The 7,630-nt window shown below is 27.9% G+C and overlaps 1 pseudogene; it reads right to left on the reverse strand.

The window, feature by feature from the left end:
- Positions 1-3,533: 3,533 nt before the first annotated feature.
- On the reverse strand, positions 3,534-7,301 carry LOC111295504 (putative 7-methylxanthine methyltransferase 2; annotated as a pseudogene).
- Between the last annotated feature and the right edge of the window lie 329 nt (positions 7,302-7,630).

The raw sequence follows: 7,630 nt of genomic DNA on the forward strand, positions 1-7,630 counted from the left end.
TTTTTTTTCAATCCACAAATTTTCTCACAAATAACTAAGTTTTTTCTCAAACTTGTTACTATCTGCTCTAATTAAAATTTTACAATTCTCTTTTATACTTCTATTTATCTGTCACTTAGAGGTATTATTAAATTATGGTCCCATCATATTGGTTCATTTATTAGCAACCAAAATTCTTCATTCAAACTTTCAATCAAAGTTTTTTTAGATATGTAGTTTTTTTGTTAATTATAGCAGCAACTTTTTATCCATCTTTTCGCCTACCTTTCCTTTCATATTATATCCTATTTTTTCAAGTCATACCATTACATAAAATTTTTTCTGTTAATTTGTAATTTTTTTATCTATATGATTTTTTCTTAAAGAAAACTTTTCCAATTAATTAAGTTTGTGTATTGAATGTTTGATTATTCTCATGGCAAATAAAATTAAGCACATCTTTTAATATTTTAAAATTAATATTTAACCACATTATAACTTTTTTATAGGTACTTACCATTAGTTTTTATCATTAGCTTTAAATTTTTATTCAATCAAATAATCATTTTGTTCACTCTCTTTCAAATCAATTTTTTTTTTTAAATTCATTGCAAATCTATTTAGAACCCATTTAAGATTGCTCACAATCATTGTAATTTATTTAATTTTATTCAAATATGTTTAAAATATTTAAATTAGTTTAACTTGATAAGTGTATGGACTAATTATTGTTTCAATTATAGACACCCATTCTTTCAGGCTACTAGCTCAGAAGCTGATGAATTTTTTGATTGATTTACAACTTGAATCCTAGATTCTGGTACCATTTTTACAGAAACTGACAACTAGGAATTGTTTAAAGAGAGAAATAAAGGAAAGGAGAATAGGAGAGAAAGAGAGAGAGAAATAGGGGAATTATGAGGGGAAAAAATTTTGACCTTTTATATAGGTGGAAAAATGATGCCGTTTTGAGCTTTAACCTTTTCAAGATTTATGTGATTCCATTTAGCCCAACCCAATCCATTCTGTTGACTTGGAAACCTATTCTTATCATTAGCCAACCTAACTGCTAAGCTTGAGCCGTGCCCTAGCCGATTTATTCCTTCTGCAATAGAGCCACTTTTCATTAGCCAAGCCAAGCCAAGGTTTTTATTCATTTAGTTATTTATTTATTTTTTTGCTTATTTATTAATTTATTGGTTAAATTGATATCATTTACTTAATTTGTGAATAAATATTCTTTTAGTTTCCAACTTTTTTTTAAATAACAATATTTAAAATTAAAAAAAATATCTTTTGATGAAAAGTTGAAAATATCAATTTTTCTTGAAAATAAAAATTTCAAAAAATGTTTTCTTGAAAAAAGGTTAAAATATCAATTTTTCTTAAAGATAAAAATTTAAAAAAAAAATATTTTTAGGAAAAGTTGAAGTATCAATTTTCCTTAAAATGAAATTTTCAAAAATGTTTTTGAAGAAAAGTTGAAAGTATCAAATTTTCTTAGAAAATAAATATTTTTCAACAAAATATATTTAAAAAAAACATTTTTAAGGAAAAGTTTAAAATATCAATTTTTCTTAAATAAAAAATAAAAAAAATATTTTTAAAAAAAGCTAAAAGTACTAATTTTCCTTAAAAAATAAAAATTTTTCAAAAAAATATATTTCAAAAGAAATGTTTTTTAAGGAAAAGTTGAAAGTATCAATTTTTCTTAGAAAAATAAAAATTTTTTAAAAAGAAAATATTTCGAAAGAAACGTTTTGAGGAAAAGTTGAAAGTATCAATTTTTCTTAAATCTTTCCAATTTCAAAAAATGTATTAGGGGAGTATCAATTTTCCTTAAATAAATGCATCCTTTTAAAAAATGAAATAAGAAAAAAAATTTAGGAAAAAGTTGAATTATTAATTTGTTCTTGAAATTCTTTTTAAATAATCTGACGACGGAGCTCCTGTAAGAGAAATATAAGTTTTCTTATATATTCTTGAGGTGAGAGAGTTTTTTTAATTTTTTGCTAAAAGTATTAAAGTTAATTAATAACGATTTTCAATAATTAATTATCTAATAAGATTTTTTAAAGCCCAATGGCTAACATGAAATCAAGCTGGTATCATCATTTGATGGGCATTGTGAGGTTACTATAATCTTTTTCACACTTAACCGTACTCCCATACCTAATTCTAATTTCGTAGACATTGAATTTACCATTTAAAGATACCTGAATCAAACTTAGGGTTTTTTTTTTTTTAAAATGGGACAGATTCAGTTAGATGACCAATCGCACCTAAATAAAAAAAATCGGTGGTAACTTTTTAAGTTAATATCTAGCTATAGGTTCATAGACCTATACGTTATAACAGTTTAACAACTCCATTGGAGAAAGCCGAGAGTCAAGCCAGCAAATAAATTTTTGTTATCCAAAAACCTAATAAAATTGAATTTTTTAAAAAGATTTTTATTTATTCACTTATTCTATTTTATTTATTTTGCTTACTATGCTATTCTTATGCATATGCATAACATAAGCTCTATACCCGAGCTCCGTCCCTCTATGAGGGAGTAAAGTATGCTTTCATGAGGTTTTAATGCCTTTGTAGTAACTAACGAAATATTCCCACTCACATTGAACATTTTCTGCTTGTAACTTGTAATGAGTGAGGATTTAGATGTCTTATTAATCTATGATGGACAATGATGTAAGGAACAAGTTGGGAACCTTTAGATTTTCAACATTAAACCACATAGAATGAACCTTAAAAAGGCCTAACCTATAAGTAGAGCCATCTCATTTCCTTTAGAATTGACCAAAAGTTTAGGATTCATTCTTTTTATTATGTATGATGTTCTCATTCATTTATTTATTTTATTTTTCCTTATTTAGTGTGCTAACCAATCTCTTCTGCTATTCATTTTTGCATTATTCATACTCACATCATAAAGTTGCATAAGGAATATTTGCCTAAAAAGGTAGTCTTTAATAAAGAGTTTTTCATGGAGTCCACAAAATGACTAGTCTGTTCTTCATCTGTACTAGCTTTCTACGAGTCATAAAATGAGGTAAAAGTTCAGTCCAAAAAGATCCAACAAAAAGAGGGAGATTATCTATTAGTTGATCATGCTTCTACCTTACCTAAAGAGATATCTATCATTCTCAAATAGAATAACCTAGAAGACTTAGTTGATATATAGAAAAAGATGAGCACATAAAAAAAAGAGGATTTTTGCCAGAAATATGGACACATATCACATCTTCTTATGATGAATGTTGAGAATCAATTAATCAAAGCTGCAATTCAATTCTGGGATCCTTTATACAAGTGTTTCATCTTTAATGAAGTCAATATGACACCAACCATTGAATAATATTCGACTTTGCTAGGCTTGCACCTTAAGGCTCTTGACAAGATATATGTCAAGAAACATAAGTCGGGATTCCGAAAAAATCTAGCAAGTTTTATGAGTATAAACAAGGAAATTATAAATTCACATACAAAGAGAAAGTAAGGGCAGATCTACTTACCTTGAAAGTTTTTTCACGATTTCTTAGTGCAACACTTTAATGAAGAGTAAAGGTTAAATGTGTTTGCCTTAGCCCATAGATGGAATGGTGATTTTTTTCAAAGGTTTTAGGCTACATTGAGATAGTAGTGGTTGACTTCTTTGAAAGTGTGATAAATGGCTACAACCCTTCAATGGTAATATTGGCAGAGACTATTAGATTGTTGAGTTGTTGTCGGTAGAATGGAGGTCATTTCATAGGCTGTATACCATTATTGTATCTATGGATGAAAAGTTACTTTGAGTGTAAGAAAAGTGCATTCTTAAAGCTTTATTTTCGTAATCGAACTCCCATTAAAGAATTCTATAAAAGTAAGTGACTAGAGCAAAAGTCTAAAAAAGAATAGGTGGCTTCTTACAAAGGTTGACGAGTATTGAGGTAAAATGGTTAGTCCCTTGGATGAATTGGGAACCAATGTTCTATCAGTGTGGAGAAGAGATTATGATTCCATTTCTAGGTCTATAAAGAGCAACAAATTATGCACCACTTATAGTGGAAAGACAATTTGGGGCAAAGTAGTTCATTTCAGTGACACATAAACATCGTCAATCAGAATTTTCTTACACTAAGTTGAAGGCATTTCAGAAGATGAATGATGTGATTAAAACATGGAAGAATCCCCAAAGGTGTGAGTCCTGGATATATTTTGGATGTCACCAAAGAGTTGGAATAATCCAAAATGTTATTTTTATTAAATAAATATTATTATAAATAATAAGAAAAAAAATTAAAATAATAAATAAAAAATAATAAGAAAAAAAATCACTATAAAAATTAATTAAATATCTTAAGTAAGAATTTTAAGAAAATGAAGAGAATCTTATTTTTCTTAATTATCATCAATAAAAAATAATTTTATTTAAGATCTCGTGAAAAAGTTTGGATGATTTAAAATCTTTTAAAATTTTTAGAATTTCACCTAAGAGTCCAGATAATTTTAAAATCAGTTTAATAAAATTTTAAGATTTTGCTAAAGAGTCTAGATAATTCTAAAGTTAGTTTTAATAGATAAACAAAATATTTTACAATGAAATTTTGGAAATTTTGTGAATAGTCAATTTTTTTAAAAATTTTTCTGAATAAAGATATTTTCTATAAATTTCGTCAAAGTGTTAGAGAATTTATAGAATGAAAATAATAATAATATTAATTTCACAACAAAAAATGTTTTTTATAAATAAATTTAAGGAAATTAAATTTAAATATCAAAAAGATCATATAGTCAAAATTAAAGGATAACACATGTTTAAGTGATACCATTTTTTAAACCGGTGTTATGAGGATGCTAACATCTTCTTCATTTGTAATCGTATTTTCGAATCTATCTCTGATTTCGTAGACCTAAATGTCTTTTAATAAATCGTAATTAATTTTAAGATTTTTATTAAAAAATGATATTTTTAGATAACCAATCACACCCTATAAAAAAATTAATAACGATTTCAAAAATTTTCATTAAAACTAACTATTGAGTTTTCAGAGAAAAAATCATTATGACAATATTAACTTATTATTAAAAAATAGATAATTATTATAAAATAAATAAAAGTCACTTGGCAATTGGCACAACAACCAAGAAAAACTTTCCAAACTAGTAATTACCAAGCACTTACATGTCACAGCTTTACCTAATCTAAAAGAGTTAGACAAATTCAGCTGACATTACCCCTTTATTCCTTAGAAAATTAAATAAACTCTTATTTGTGCTGCTCAATGCCATTTGTTTTATTTTTTGGGCCAAAGTCCTCTCCACAAAATCTCTTGAATGACCCAAAAACCAAGTTCAGATTTGCTTCTTTTTCAGCACAGCAACAATGCTTATGTGCTTGGCTGCTTCTTTTCCCTGCTTCCAATCCTCGGTCAGAATCTCATTGACCTTATCGTACAGCTTGTCCATCAACTCTTCCCCAAACTGGTGTGAAACAATGAACTCCGAGAAGCATCTGTAGCCTTTAACTCGCAATTCTGGGGTTGGCCATACACTTTTACCTCCAATCTCCAGTGCAATTGTGTCAATAAACTCAGTTGTCAATGAATCTGCCTTGCTTAACAAATCCTCAACTTCTTTTTGGGAGGGATTATAGTAAGGAACATTCAAAGAGTCTAATTTCTCTTCATCAATCAGTCCCTATATGTGTTGACCACCAATGAGAAACAATTAATTAGTAAATATTTAATCAAAGCTTTTCACTCTTTTGGGTCCTTAATAATTATATCAGATATGCTATTAATGAAGTAACTTAATCATTAAAAAATTGGATTAGGGTGAAATTTATATTTTGAAATTTGTTATTATACTCAATTTTATTAAATTTTATCATTTTAATTTCAGTTTTGTTGATTTTTAAACAAAAAAATAATAATAACGGAACTGAAATACTCATCGAAATATTCTATTAATGTAAAGGACAAATTTTGCAATCATACTTTCAATTTAGTTGATTTTTAGATAAAAACAATTATATAGTGATAAATTTGACTTTAATACAAAAAAAAAAAAAAGAAGTGATGAAGAATTTTGGCATATTAGTTTTACCTGTGAAACAAGGTAGGATAAAGCCTCGGCAAGAATGTCCCAAAAGTAGCAGTTATCTTTGTTTGCGGCATCTGCAGTTTGCCGTCCATTGAATATCAAGACCATACGGCCATTAGGTGCTAGCTCTCGCGACCGGAATTTCAAAAGTGAAGAGAAGTCTTCTTGAAACTGGGCAAGATATGCCTCTTTTACTGCAGGAGGACTGGTTTTAGAGATGTAGATCTTCCCCTTGTTTACTGGTAACTCAACTTCGTCTGTGATTATTGGTGCCTTCAAATTCAAGTAAACCAATTTAAGGTTTGATTCAACATAAACTAAGTCATTGAAGAGTGTTTCATGCATTTCAAAGACTCAAGTCATTAAAAAAAAAGAAAAAAAAGAAAAAAAAATGGTGCATTGTAACATATAATTGAAATTCTGTTTGAATATTACCAATAACCATGCGATCTAGTTGTAAAGAACCAAAATTTTAATTTCAGTTATCATAATCTAATTCTTGACGATCTCAAATATAAAAGAAAAAAAATTCAAAACAAATATGTCTTGAATCAAATATTTGTTTTATTTTAATATATATATATATATATAAAGTAAGTTCTTAATATATTTACGATTAGATTGGTCGAATTTTGTACGTTAGAGAGCGTATGTACCCCAAAACTGGAATGTACAAGGTGCATAGAGTTTCGAGGGAAAAGCCGATCATGGAAGGAACCAAGGGCACCCATAGGAAACAATGAAACATTCTTATGTTTTCCTTGAACATCAGATAATCCTTTGAACAATGCGGTAAATCGTTCCTCCGTAAATCGTTCAAGTAAAACTGGATTTCTGGCACTGTGCATTTGAATTCCCTGCATTTTTCCACGACGCTCTTTATCACAGTTGTCATCAATTCAAGAGGTTGGGGACCTGAAGCACACCCCAAGTCAGCTACGTTCAGAACTTGATGTTGGATTGAAGAAATTTCTGTCAGGAGAGATTGAACTGCCTTTTCAACTATTGACTTGGTTTTGGCTGCCATTTTTAGCTGCAATTAAAGATCATTTTTGTGAAATATTGATTAAACTCAAGTTTTTCCGTAGCCAAATTAAACAAGTAAAATCATTTGAAGTTATTGAAAAAGCAAAGAGAGGATAAAATCATATCCTTACCGCCAATCCCGTAGTCTTAAGATAGCTATTTTCTCCTTCTCCTTTGGTCATGAAGAGTATATCCTTCACCTCCATTGATAGCTTTTCTCTGGTTGCAATCTAAAATGATTTGTAATATTAATTCTGCTATGGTTGAATTACATATATAGATTGTTTTCTTCTCTCCTTTGAAAATGTTAACATGAATTCACCACCATTATTTCTGTTAAAGACAAATTATTTATAATTATTATGTTATAATTATCAAATCACAATTTTAATTCATATAAAGTTTCCACACATTTATAAGTGATACAATTCTTCATAATTTTTTATTTTAATTAAATAATTATAAAATTATACAATAAAAATAATTACGGATGAAATACTTTTTTTTATCACACAAATTATAAGTTTTTTTTTGG

The sequence above is a fragment of the Durio zibethinus genome, chromosome 14 (assembly GCF_047325235.1).
Source record: "Durio zibethinus cultivar Kanyao isolate XHJ-2024 chromosome 14, ASM4732523v1, whole genome shotgun sequence".
Lineage (NCBI taxonomy): Eukaryota > Viridiplantae > Streptophyta > Magnoliopsida > Malvales > Malvaceae > Durio > Durio zibethinus.